Source organism: Pezoporus wallicus, unplaced genomic scaffold (genome assembly GCF_028554395.1).
Source record: "Pezoporus wallicus isolate ANWC-B61680 ecotype Strahan unplaced genomic scaffold, APGP_CSIRO_Pwel_v1 contig_7857, whole genome shotgun sequence".
Classification (NCBI taxonomy): Eukaryota; Metazoa; Chordata; class Aves; order Psittaciformes; family Psittacidae; genus Pezoporus; species Pezoporus wallicus.
In genome coordinates, this window is record NW_026637462.1 from 14,435 (window position 1) to 28,953 (window position 14,519).

Below are 14,519 nucleotides of genomic sequence, written 5' to 3' on the forward strand. Positions count from 1 at the left end.
CGGGGCGGGGCGAGCGGCTCCGCCCGAGCTGGGGAGCGGCAGCGCGGAACCACGGCCCGGCGCAGTGCGCGTGCGCCGCCCGCAGGTGAGCACGGAGCAGCGCGCCTCCAGACGGAAGCACCCCCCGGGCAGTGGCGGCGCGTGCCCGCGGGACAGAGCGGCCCCGAGCGGAGACACCGCGCTGCCAGCACAGCGCCCGGCTCTCTGTGGTACACGTGCGACGCTCTGGCCGCAGGCGTGCCTCTCTGTGGTAGAAGGTGCGCTCTAGCCGCCTTGCTGTGGTGCATGCGCGGTGCTCTGGCCACAGGCCTGCGTCTTTATGGTGCTGGTAACGGCTCCACGGCCCGTTCAAGTTGTCAAGCAGGTATGCTTTTTATTCAGCGCTGAGACGCACGGGGATAATTCCTCAAAGTCACGCGTGCCTCAGTGTTGTTTCCCTCTGCGTTTATTCTCTCAAGTTACATATACTCGTAAGGTTGCGCAATACGCCTGTACCTATCCCCGCTTTGTACTAGAATGAGCTAGAAGGTCCTTTGCGCCTGTGCAGTGCCCCCTCTGGTCATGGGCAGGCCCTCAAGATGAAGTAACTGAGTCTTCCTCCTGTGGGTAGGGGCCTTCAGGATGAAGTAACTGAGTCTTCCTCCTGTGGGTAGGGGCCTTCAAGATGAAGTAACTGAGTCTTCCTCCTGTGGGTAGGGGCCTTCAAGATGAAGTAACTGAGTCTTCCTCCTGTGGGTAGGGGCCTTCAAGATGAAGTAACTGAGTCTTCCTCCTGTGGGTAGGGGCCCTCAAGATGAAGTAACTGAGTCTTCCTCCTGTGGGTAGGGGCCTTCAAGATGAAGTAACTGAGTTTTCCTCTTCTGGAACTTTTCACCTTTTAGTCTTCACGTATGGCCTGTGGGTTTGGTCGGGGTCCCAGCCATAAACCATCTGCTTCTCCCCCTTCAGGCGTCTGCTTTTCCTTATCAATAGCTGCTTATCAGTAGAATCAGTCTGCTTTTCCTTGTCAATAGAACCAGGTGTCTGCTTTTCCTTTTCAATGGTTAGTGCCTTTGTTCTGCTTAGTAGGCGTGAGAGGTACAGACAATACTAACCCCCCTGTACGTTGGTTAACCCTGTATCAATCCCCCCTTTTTCTACAAAATTAGTTAATTCTTTTACTGTGTGATTTATGACAGAGCTATCCGTGTTCCTTCTATCGATTTATGAAGTGATTTTGATATACACTGTATTATGCCAGGTACAGTCATTAAAATGAGTAGTCCTATAGCTAAGATTAGAAGGCCTCGTTTAAGTATTTCCCTGAACCGTCCAGTCACTCCTAGGTTATTTAGCCATTCAAGGCTTCTGGCCAATCTGAAAAGGTGTCCGTTAGTACCAACAAATGTCTGTACCCCCTTTTTCTGTCCTTTTGCAAATTCTGTCGCAACGTTTTATATACTGCCGTTACCATCCAGAGTCTTTTTGAAATAGTTTCCTGTTTCTACTTGATATTTAAATTTCATTTCTTTTTTCAATCTTCATCATTTATCATAGATCATTTACAATTTCAGGAAGAAAATTTTGTTATACCACAAGCAATCGGTATTAAAACAATTATCATTCCTGGCACCGGTTGCCTTAACCAGGAGAGATCAGGTAACCATGAAGGTAAGTTTTTCTACATTTCTTCAAACCCCCAGGAGGTATTGTCCTTGGCCATTTTCTGAAATCTTTTAGTTTGTTTCCAGATTTCCTCCTGATCTGTTTCAGGAACAGCAATTTTCATTGATTCTTGTTCCACTTGGATTATATCAGTGGTTTTACTTTCTGTTTCCTCTATGGTTGCTGAGATATTTATGACTGCCTTTTCTAATTCCCTTACTCCCAAAGATGGAATTAGCCATCTCACAAAACTACGAAATTAGCAAAACTTCTAACCCAGGTTCCGAGATGGGGTATCACAGCACCTAAGGTGCGTGCCCCCTTCCAGTTGGGGGTAGGGTCTTATAAGTACTTTCTCCACATAACCAATGCCATCCTTTCCCTTCAGGAACGGGCCACCACTGAACCACAATACCATATATTAATAGTGTGATTGCAATTTGAATAGTGACTTACACCTGTGGCATTTAAACAAACCTCATACCCTGGTTCCTGGTGTCATACGTCTTCGTACACAGGTATAATATTCTTTGCTTCGATTAGGATTAACTGTGCCAAATCTTAGGTTTGTCCGTGAGATAGTGTTAGAAATTGGAACTCCAGTTAATGGAAGGCCCTGCTCTTCTCCTGATTCAGGCAACTGTGCACACAGCCAACAGTCACTACAATTAACAACTTTAGTAACATTCTGCATTAATTTCAGGTATAAGTATTAGTCCCAAGCTGGTATGTCAGTTATCACATAAATCCAAATTATGACTGCTATCATTTCATATGCGAGGGTCCTGAAGGTTCAATCCGCCATGTCTTCTCTGGTTCTGGTGCTTTCTTTATTCTTGCAAGCAGGTTGTTCCTTTATCTTCACTGCTGTAAAGGTGGTCAGTATTATTGGATATGGTCTGCTCCACTTCTCCTGTAGAGGATCTCCTGAAAAATTCTTAACGTAAACCCAGTCTCTGGATCTAAAAGGGTGAGTCGGATAATCCGTGCCTCTCACTCTTGTCCTCAGTATTCTCTTATTTCTTCTGATTGTTTTCCCAGATTGACCAGAAATTTTAGGAGATAGCCTTCTCCCACTTTCAGAAGACTTTCTCCTTTAAACTGGGACTGATACGGTCTTCCACATAAAATTTTATATGGGATAGCCTCGTCTTTCGACCGAGGTTTAGTTCAAATTCTTAATAGAGCCAGCGGTAAGGCTTGGTATCAATATCTTGACATATTTTATTAATCTGTTGTTTGATCATCTTTTCTACTTGCCCGCTGGCCTGAGGCCTGTAAGGAACATGTAGTTGCCAATCAGTTTCTAATTTTTGCTAATTTCTTGTCATTATTTTGCACCAAAGGGCGAGCCTCGGTCGGAAGAAATTGCCTCTGGTACTCCAAAACAAGGTAGTATACTGTTTAACAATGTCCCAATTACTTGTCTTGTATTATTTATTCTACAAGGGAATGCTTCTGGCCACCCTGAAAAAGCATTCGTTAACACCAACAAATATTGGTCTCGGTAATTCAGAAAAATTTATTTGCCAGTGCTGTCCCGGATAACTTCCTCCCCAGTTGTACCAATTTGATTTCTATTTTCAATTTTAGGATTATTCTTGAGACAGAGCTGACATTGTCACTAATTGAACTATGTTCTATAGATTCCTTCCTGCAATTTGTTCATCTGAGTATTTATACAAAGAGTTGCTAGCTACCTCAATGAGTTTTATTACGTTCCTCCTGAACTAGCTTCCAGAGTTGGTTATAGGGGATCGCAATCCGCCCATCAGGTATCTGAACCCAGTCTTCTTTGTTTTCCTCTCCTTTGAGATCTCCAATCAATTTTCTGTCCTCCTTTGAATATCTAGGTTTAGATTTCTCAATTGTTAATTTGCCATCAGGGATTAAGGGAATGAGTTTGGATTGTTGAAATTGGCCAAATTTCACCTTGTTGATACCCTCGGCAATGCATAATACCTACTTCCTCAGGTAGCTGAACAGCTTTCAGTAGTTGTAACATGTGTAATCTGTTTCTCCTGTGTGTTCAGAGGTCCTCGTTCTTTCCAGATGGCGCCCTGTGCATGGACCACACCAAATGCGTATTTAGAATCAGTCAAAATATTTATCCTTTTGTCTTTAGACAATTCCAGGGCACCTTCCAGGTTTCTTTCAAATCTGGTCGGCTTGAATATAGTTTCATATAGTGGCCAAGCAGTCGTGTGTTAATAGTTGCTGGATTCACAACATTAGTGACCACAATTTCTATATCATCGTGTTGCACAAGGGTGGCCTGGTATTTTAAAAAACATGAGGGAGATAAGCAGTGTGCTTCTTTCTGTTCCAGGAATGCTAATACAACATGGGGCACTAGCACAGTAATTTTCATTTTTTCTTTTTCTTTCTTTTCTTTTTTTTTTTTTTTTCCCCAAGGTGAATTTGTGAGCCTCTTCAATATTCATGACAACTGCTGCCACAGCTCTTAGGCATCCGGGCCATCCTTTGCTCGCTTCATTCAGCTGTTTTGAAAAATACACCACTGCTCTCTTACAGGGTCCTCGTTTCTGAGTAAGGACCACCAAAGCTATTTCCTGTTCTTCATAGGAATATAGCCAAAAGGATTTAGTCACATCCAGAAGTCAGAGCTGCAGCTCTCATTAGCTCTGGTCTTTAAATTTCTAAAGCCCTCCTCTGCTGAATCAGTCCATTCCAAAGAGAGAGGGTTTAGCAGTTCATATAGGGGTCTTACCAGAACACCATCATCATGCATCCAAAGTCTGCATCATCCAGTCATTCCCAGGAACATCTGGACCTCCTTGATGGTTGGCAGTCGTGGAGTTTGACAGATGGCTTCTTTTCTAGCCGTTCCAAGTTTTCTCTGTCCTCCTGTTATTTCATATCCTAGGTAGGAAAGTCGGGTTTGGATTAGTTGGGCCTTTTGTCTGGTTACCCAGTAACCATTCAGTCTCAGAAAATTCAATAGTCCCACCATCCACTGGACACATTCTTCCTTTGTTTCTGTGGCAATTAATAGGTCATCCACATATTGTAACAGAGTCCCCGTCTGAGTGGGTGGTTTGCATGATCCTAGTTCCAGTGCTAACTGATTTCCAGAAATCGTTGGACTGTTTTAAACCCTTTAGGTAATATTGTCCCAAGTTAATTGGGTTTTCTTTACTGTGTCAGGTTGTTCCCATTCAAAAGCAAATAAATTCTGGTTTTCTTTGGCCAATGGTAAGCAAAAGAAAGAGTCCTTTAAATCCAAGACGGCAAACCATTTCTGATTCAATTTAGTCAATAAGGTATACGGATCAGTTATTACTGAATATCCTCTACAAATTTGTTGATTCCTGAGATCTTGAACCAGTCTGCAACTTTTCTTTACTGGCAAGATAGGAGTATTATATTCCAATTCACATTCAGTTAAGAATTTCTATTTTAATTCCCTCTCTTGCAATTTTAGGGGATATTGTTTTATTCTAATTGGGCAGGCCCCTCTTTTTATTTCTACTTTAACAGGCAAAGCATTTTTTGCCTCACCTGGAATTTCAGATGCCCATACTCCCAGCTATACCTGGATTGAGGATTTCTTCTATTTCAGGGAGGTCCTCCTGCTCGCTTTTTCTGTTGAATTAAAGATAAACTCAAAACTGCAATTAATTGATTTTTAACTCTTAATTCCATTTTGCCTTCTTTAAATGTTGCTTCTTGCCCTAATAAAGATTTTGGAGAATTTAGCATGCATAAAAATTTTATTGTTTTATTCCTATTTGTTTTCCCAATTTGTACTTTAAGGGTTTCAGAAAGAATGCCTCTTTATGCCTTTTTTTTTTTTTTCGGTTTGTTTTTTTTTCTTTTCCTTGGTGGCCAGTAGCTCCCACGTCTGTAACAAATTCTTTTCCCTCTGAATGAACGCCGAATAAGTTGCTCCTGTATCCACTAAAATTCCACTTTATTTCCTCTAGACCCTAGCTTTAATTTAACCAGTGGATCTGCTAGGGTAGATTCCCCAAGTCCCTTGTCAGCCTAGTTCCAATTCAGCCGCCGGAGCGACCCCATGGCACTCCTCCCCCCCCCCCCCCCCCTCCCCAGCCCCGGGCAGTCTCACTTCCAACGTCCAAAACTCCCCACAACACACACACCAATCCGGTCCCATAGGAGAAGAACCCACTTCCCCCACCTTTGCCCGACATTCCTCCTCCACCAGTTTCAAGGCATTCAACAACCCCTCAGTCCCGTCTGTTCCCACTTGTTTGCCTGCCCCGTGCTCAAACACAGGAGCTGCGCAAGCTCCCCGTCTTGGTTTCCCCCCTCCCGTTTTTTTTTTTTTTTTTTTTTTTTTACAGCTGCTCACCCTGCTCTGCTGGGGTTACAGATGCCTGCCTCTGCAACAGTACTTCTGGTTTAATGTGAATGTGCTGCTTGTTGCCAGTGACAGCAATTTCCTCCTCCTTACCAAGATCTGATAGGACAGGTAGAGAGGGTGCTCCTCTCGGAGGTACCTGTGATATATTATTTTCCTCTTTATTTCATTCCCCCAATATCACAGGCTGAAAAACATCTCTCCAGCTTAGCTTTCTGTGCTTCTCTTAACAAATCCTGTAACCCGCCATCTTGCCAGTCATCTAATTTCTCCAGCTTTGTTTTTTTTTTTGTTTTGTTTTTGTTTTTGTTTTAATGTCTCTCCGAGATCGTGCCACAAATTGAGCTTTTAAAAGCGCTTCTCTTACTGGGGAAGCTGGATCCACTCCAGAATACATTTGCAAGGTTTTCCTTAATCTTTCTAACCAATCAGTAGGAGACTCATCCTTCTCCTGATGCTCACTAAAAGCTTTATTAATATTCTGTCCCCTTGGAACTGCTTCCCTAATTCCCTGTATTACAATCTCTCTCAAGTCTGTCATGCTTTGCCTGTCGTGGCCACTCTGATTATTCCAATAGGGATTCTGATTAGGCCATTTTTGCTCTCCGGGAGGACCCTGTTGATGTCATCTCTCCCAGTTCCTCATTCCGGCTTGCCTAATCATAGATTTTCCTTCCGCAGTAAATAATATTCCCAATATTGACTGCATCTCCTCCCAGGTATAAATATTAGGACCTAAGAACTGGTCCAATGGTTCAGAAACCCCCAAAGGGTCGTCTAATAACCGACCCGTCTCCTTTTTGAAGGCTCTTACATCGCTCGTATTCAGGGGTACTGATACAAATCCAATCCCCCCTCCATTTCCTCCCATCGGCACCTCTCGGAGGGGAAATAGAGTTTCTTTTTCTTTTGTTTCCTCCTGAAAATTTTCATTCTCCTGTATTTTTATTTTACTTCTGGTGCGACTGGAGGGAGGGGAGGATGGGGGAGCCGACGATCGGGTGGTATCGGTGGGTAAGCACCTTCCCGATCACCTCTCGAGTCCCGCCCTCGATAAGGGGGTGGTAAATTATCTAAAGGCTCCCGTGATGATTTATTTGGTTTATTCACCTTGCCTTTCTTTTCTTTCAAGGGAAATAACGAAACCCTTATAGATGACCTTTTCATTGTTTTCCTCCTGTTGCTGGGGTCTTACGTTCCGGTGAAGAAACGTGTTAAAAAGTTATTGAATTCCTTGGTAATGCATTAACAGGGGATGTCTATCACAAGCTTAACCACCATCTTAGCCCTCCTAAATTCCATTTCTTCTATAGTTACTTATTCAATACACAAGTTTCACCTCATCCTGTGACAGGATGTATCTCTTGATTACCTAAGCCCCTGAAGGCATTCAAGCAGTTAAAGTACCCCTTTAATTAGCAAAGCGTTTGAGACATTGGAGTAGTTAAACAAAGCACCCCTTGAAGTAACAAAGCGTTTGATTAAGAAGGATTATTCCTTTGTTTCTTCTTCTTTTCCATCATTGTATTGACAGGAAAATCTAATCATTCTTATACATTCTACACAGGATACAATGATTTCAAGGGCAGCGTCCGCTCCGGGGGTGCCGGGACCGAGTCCGGGAGGAGCCGCGGAGCGCCCCTGGGAGCGCTGCAGCCGCCCGGGCCCCGCCGCGGCCTCACTCCGCCTCTCCCCGCCGCAGCGCAGGTAACGGCCGTGCCCCGGGCGCACGCGGGGCTCGAGGCTTCAGCCCCTGCCGAGGAGGGACCGGGGCTCTCGGCCGCGGCAGCTCCGGCAGAGCCCGTGCGCTCCCGCCCGCGGCAAAGACAACCCCTGCGGGCCGGGCCGGGGCGGGGCAGTGGCCGCGAACAGGAGCGAGCTGCGGGAGGTGCCCCGAGAGCCGGCTCTTTGTGGGGCAGGAAACGACGCGGAGGTTGCTCGCGTTCGGCTGCGCCCACGAAGGCTTCGCTGGAAGCAGCGGAGGAGCTCCGAGCAGGAGGGTGCGGGAAGCGGGGTCTGGAGCCGGCGCTCGCTGCTGAGCGTCGGGCGAGCAGGTTCTTCCCTTCGCTGCTAGGGCAGCGCAGCGGCTGAGGATGGAGCTGCCGGGTGTGGGGTGCCTTTAACGGCTTCTGAGTTTCCGAGCGTTGCCCGCGGGGGAGGGCTGGAGGGGACTCTGGGTCCTGAGCGCTCAGCCCTAACTCGGTGGCTGCCCAGGAGCTGCTTCCCAGCGCGGGGCTCAGCCCCTGGCTCGGCCCCTTTGCTCCTGGGCACGAGGTGGCAGTAGGGGAGCGAGGAAGAGCCGTAAACTGGCAGCAACGGGAGCCTGGCTTAGGGGTGTGTGTGTGTGTGTGTGTGTGTGTGTGTGTGTGTGTGTGTGTGTGTGTGTGTGTGTGTGTGTGTGTGTGTGTGTCTGCTCCCACAGTGCTCATGCTGCTCCTGAGGACATCCCGCTTGGAAACACTGTGAGTGTGCGGTGGCTGGCTCCCACCTCCAGCAGATCCCAGCTGCTGGGACAAAGGGTCTGTGTGGGGAACAAACCCAGCACCACAAAACTGTCCATTGGCACACAGGGAGCGAGGGGAAGTTTCCCAGAGCTGCAGCAGACACTGAAGCAGACCCCTGAGGCGTTTCTGTGCGCCACCTGGGTTGGAGTCGCTGCCCTGGGTCGCGATGCTGAGTGTTTGTGCACAGCCTCTGTTCTTTAGCAAGCTGTCCATCGACACGGCCTGCTGCCTCTGCCAGCACAAGCACAGCACTGAGACCCCGTGCAGGACCCTCAGCTTCGACTGCATGAGCATGTGCAACAGCACTGTTCCCCGCTGCGGTAACTGGCCCACAGCCCTGCCCATGTCCCCCAGCTGTAGTGAACCTTCTGAGCCTGTGTCTGGCAGAAAGCTTCTTGTCACTGAAGTGCTCTTGGTGTGTTACAGCTCCCCTGGCAGAGACACCAGGGCTCCTAATGGGAGCAGCAGGTCCGTGTTGAATCTCCAGCCTAAGGAGCCTTCACTCAGGGAGCAGAGAACCGTCACGCTCACAGTTGCCTGGAGCCTGAGCAGCCCCGATGCATCAGCACCTTCCCCTCAGCAGCTCTCGAGGCAGGAGGGCAACACCGCCAAGGAGCTGATGCTGATGCTGCGGAGCATTCAGCACAGGGGCTGGAGCAGCTCTATTGACACCAGGAGGCTCTATTTCCTAGCAGAGGGGCTCGTGGCACAGCTAAAGAACAAGCTGCACAAGGCCATGAGCATCCTGACTGTGAAAAGCCCCAGCACAGCCCGGCCAGCGCAGAGGGACAAGGGGCACGAGGTGGCAGTAGGGGAGGGAGGAAGAGCCATAAACTGGCAGCAACAGGAGCCGGGCTTAGGCTTGACCCGCGCAGAGTCCACCTTACGGGAAGCAGTGCGGAGCTTGAACCTCAGCGACGTCCTCCCAGTCTCTAGTCACCAGAGAACACCCAGCCCTCCTACAGGACAGCCCCCTGCACAACACCCAACAGAGGACCCAAATCTCGACCGGTCTGGCAAGAGTCAGGATCATTCCGACGCCATGGGGCAGGCCAACACGCCTGATAGGATGGAGAATGAGGATAGCGCAGAAGATGAGGAGGAAGCACCATCCCCAACACAGGATGCTTCTGGGACAGATGAGGAGTAGAAGCAGCAGGACAGCGATGGGACAGTGGGCAGCGAGGGTGCAGAAGAAGAGCCCGCAGCAGCAGAGGGTAGAGCAGAGCAGAGACTGAGCACTATCCAGCATTTCTTCTACGCTCTGCTGGCTAAAAACTGCCCCCCTGCTGCCAGCAGCACACCAGAGGACACGGCTGCAGCAGAGCGTTCCTCTCTAGGCGGGAGACCACCCACCGCCCCTACAAGCACCACCACACACGGGCAGCACAAGAAGCAGGAACCCCCGAGCCCAAGGGCACAGGGCAGCTCCAGGGCCCCGGGCGGCGCGGCCACGCGAGGACCCCCCTTTGACACCCTGCTCAGCCGCCACCGACACTCTCTGGAGCCCTGCCCAGGTTCATGGCACAGGTGGCTCGAGCCCTGTGTGAGGACTGTGGCCTGCCCCAGCTCCAGCAGGCCTGCGCCGAGATGCTCTTGAGGACGGGACTGCTCCTGAGGCTGCTGAGTGAGAGGCAGCATGACCCGGAGCCCTCTGACCTCCTTGAGCAGTGTGTGCGGGAGGAGGATGCCGGCACCTCTCGTTTCCATGCCCAAGTCCAGGCGGGGGAGATGGGCAGTGAATCTGCAGAGACGGTAGGAGAGAACGGGGCATGGCTGCATGTGTGTGTCTGGGCAGTGGGGTATGGAAGGGGCCTCCATTCCCTCCCCGCTCCTCTCCTCCCTGATGCACTCTCCTTTTCTCCCAGGAGATGGCCAATCACACCTTTGACCGCTGGCTGCCACTGGTGCTGGCGCTCTCGCTGTTACTGACCCTCATCACGTCCGTTGCTCTCCTGGTGCAGTGCTGTTTCAAGGTGAGCCAAGGATTCGTTTGCCAGAGCGCTGCCAGCCAAACCCTGGGGCTGGAGAGCACAGGGGCGGGGGGGGGGGTGCATGGTCTCACAGTGCTCATGGGGCCCCGGTGCTGCTGCGGATGCCTGTGGACATGCTGGCGAGCACAAAGGATGACTTCGCAGACTTCGAGCTCATTGTGGTACCCCACCCTGGAGCTTGGAGGTGTTCAGAGCTGCTGGGATCAGCTTGTCCTGGCTCCTGGTGGAAATGCTGGTGCCGAGTTCAGCTCTTGTTCCAAGTAGGAACTGCTGAGGGTTTCCTTGATGTTGCTTCCTTGGCTATATCCTTAGATGCTATTTCCTTGCTGTTATTGTCCCAAATCAGCTCAAATGACACCCAAAATGGATTTAATGGTCCTAAACCAGGTCCCAAATATCCCAAAATGCCCCACAAGTCCCCACAGCAGCTCAACATTCACCCCAAATGCCTCCAGACAGCTGGAATTGCCCCAAATTATGCACGAAGAGCACAAACTCTGCCCCAAACCTTCCAGAAATTCCCCCAAACCGCCTTCAAAAGCCCCAAATGACACTCAATCCACGAGATCCCAGAGTGCAGACATCCAGGTCCTGCTCCTAAGCCTAAGGTGCCAGGACAGAAAGCTGGTGCTTGGCAATGATCCGGCAGAGGAGCAGGTGAGTAGAGGATGGGGGGGCTCCTCCGAAGAAAGGGGGGTAACAGCTGGATTTGGGGCTGATTCCCCTAAAAAGACCTTTCCGTGACGGGCTGTGCTTGTGGTGGCCCCAAAATACTCCAAACCCCTGATTCTGGGTCTGCAAAGGTTGGGGTAGGGGGGCTGGTGTGGGGGGTACCCCGCCAAAACCCAGCACAGCCGGTGGAGGGGTGCGGTGCGGCGCCGCTCGCTGCTGCCATCTGTGTGCAGAGTTCGGTACTGCAGGCGGTGGTGGTTGGAGGCGGTGCGCGGTGCGGCGCCGGGCCATCAGGGATGTTCCTGCTTAGAAGCAATTGCCAGAAGCAGATGCAAGGCGTCTACAGGCCTGAATTCCAATGCGTTGTTTATCATGCCTCACCAGAGGGGCAGGTTCCCACCCTCAGAGGGGTCCCCTGTTTCATGTTCAGGTGCTAAGTCATCCTCATGCTAAAAACTCAAGTTATTTCAGCTAAGGCCTAATGGCTTGGTCTCAATTTCCCCCCTTTTCCTTAAAATTGTGCAAATTCTTTTGCACAGTCCATAGTATGCACACCTGTTGAGCTACTGTAGGAACTTTCCACCACGTCCACAAATGAACAATTGTTAATAAAGCCGTAGTCAGCAGTAGCACAAGCACAGGGTAGACCGGTATATCAAAAAGTTGAGTTGCTGTAAGAGGTTGCCATTTTGTCCCTACCAAGAAAACTTCCCACCAGTGGTGCTCTCCAGTTTTCTTGGTGTCAGTGATGATTTCTTCGATTTCTTCTACATTATGCTTAACAGCCCATATTGCTTGGTGAGAAGTTTCGTTGGCCTTCTGCATCATCTTCTCCAGCTCTGGGTGACAGAACATTTTCTTTAGCATTTCTATTTTTGAGGGCAGGTATATCATGGTATAACACATCGGTATCTTGTATTAGTTGGTAAATAGTGACAGGGGTGGTGTAGTTAAAATCGCATCCAATGATTTTGGTAAAATTGCACACACAAAAGTTAGTAGCATTTGTTTCTTCGATACACCTATCAATTGTTGCATTCTCACACGCGGTTCTTATACAAGTGTCGTGGTTTAAACCTAGCCAGACAGCTTGTTCACTCACTCCCAGTGAGTGGTGCCGGGCTGGAAGCAATTGAGGCCCCCCCCCCGGGGGCTCTTCTCCTTTCCAGCTCCCAGTGTAATGGGGACGAGAATTGAAAGAATTCAACTCCCACGGGTTGAGACAAGAACAGTCCAGCAACCAATGTACAACACAAATCACCACCGCTACTACCAACGACAGCAATGATAAGAGAAAATAACAAAGGAAGAGAATACGATACCACCTGCTGATCACAGGCCCATCTATATGTCGCATCTCTGCCCTGATGGCCTGAAGTGTCATGGGCCCACGGAGCCAAAAATAATTTACCCTTATGTTGCCAATCTAAGTCCATCTGTGCCACTTCAATCTTAGCAGCTTTATCCACTTGTTGGCTGTTTTGGTGTTCCTCAGTGGCCTGACTCTTGGGTACATGAAGATCTATGTGGTGTACCTTCACCACCAGGTTCTGCACCCACTGTGGCACCAATATATTGCCACAGTGCAGCAGCCCAGATGGGTTTACCTCTGCTTTGCCAGTTGCTCTGCTTCCATTGCTGCAACCACCCCCACAGGGCATTTCCCACCACCCATGAGTCAGTATAGAGATAAAGTACTGGCCACTTTTCTCGTTCAGCAATGTCCAGGGCCAGCTGGATGGCTTTCACCTCGGCAAACTGACTCGATTCACCCTCTCCTTCAGCAGTTTCTGCAACTTGTCGTCGAGGACTCCATACAGCTGCCTTCCATCTCCGACACTTTCCCACAATACGGCAGGACACATCGGTAAACAAGGCATCCTGCTTTTCACTTTCTGACAGTTTATTATATGGAGGGGCCTGCTGCAGATTTTTGCTGGGGCTGATGTATGTAATAACACAACATTTATCGCAGTTTTACTTATGGGAGAAGCCTCAGTGTGGTCCTTATATATGGACAAGGCTGCCTTGGAGTGCAAAGGTACAAACAGTTTTCAGGGTGAGCACCTAAAAGAGAAAAGAAACCTGTTAGAATGTACCTAGATTTCCGATGCTGTGGTGTTAGTAAGCTCCAAGTGCCCATCGGATGAGCTTCGGATATTGCAGTTGTGAAAGCTGCCTGCCCTGAAGTGTTTGCTCTTCCCTTCTGCTGGTGGTGCCGCATGTTCTGCATGAACAGTGATTTCCCAGAGCGAGGGGACTTTAAGCCATGAGGCTGTTTCTTCCTCTCAGGCTGGGTAACAGCGAGGGCGGGTGAGGCGGGCAGGCACGGCAGGAGCCCTCTCTCGATGCTGTGGGGATGAGGGATGGAAGCCATCAGGTGAGCTGGATTCACTGGTTCCTTTCCCACCTGCAGAGCTGCCGGGAGCAGCAGGCAGGGCACAGAGGCCTCTCTCTGGCTGTCCGCATGGGCAGCAAACACTCGTGAGCGGCCACTGCAGATGAGGCAGAAACCAGGGCACCGGCAAGCAAATGGGGTGTGTGGGGAGCCAGGGTGCCGTGTCCCACCTGCCCAGCGTCCCAGCGCTGCTGGAGCCTGTGTCCCGGTGGGAAGCCTGGCTGCGGGGCTGGGGCTGGGACAGGCTGATGCTGGTCCCTGTCTCTGGGAGCCTGGGAGCTGATGCTCCCGTGGAGCAGTTACACAGGAGAGGAGGAGCTTTAGGAGAAATCCTGGCACTCCAACAGAGCAGCCCCCAGGAGCACCAGGAACACTGCTAGCAAGTAGCTGGATGGACCGCCGCCTGTGCATAGACACCTTTTCTTCTGCCTCCTCTGCTTGGGGCTGGCTCCTTGCTTTAAACCCTTTACATTCACCCTTTAAAACATGTATGTTTTTAAGACTCCACTTCCCAACCCAGGGCTTTGGTTGTGATTCTGCCTGGCTTTTCTAGAAAGCACTGGGTTTGTTTTGTTGTGATTTTTTTTTTTTTTTTGGGGGGGGGGTGGGGGTGGCAAAAAACGAAGGGGGTGACACTGTGACTTACCCTCCTCCTGAAGTCCCCAAGTGCCTCTGAGAGCCCAAGTCACGACAAGCCCAGAAATCACCCTGTGATTTGGGAGAGGCAGCTCTGCTGGGAGTGGATGGACACCTTCAGCCCCAAACAAGGCTGGGAATTGGGAATGAACCATGGAAACTGGGTCAGAATTAGAAAATCTCTTCCTGCCATGGACTGGGAGGGAACTCCACCTAAAACGCACACAAAAGTGGAGTAGAAAAAGCTTGCAGCGCTGCAAGCAGAGAGCTCCAAGCATCCTGGGCTGTGTTTCGGCATCTCTATCTGCTCCAGCTGGAATGTCTCC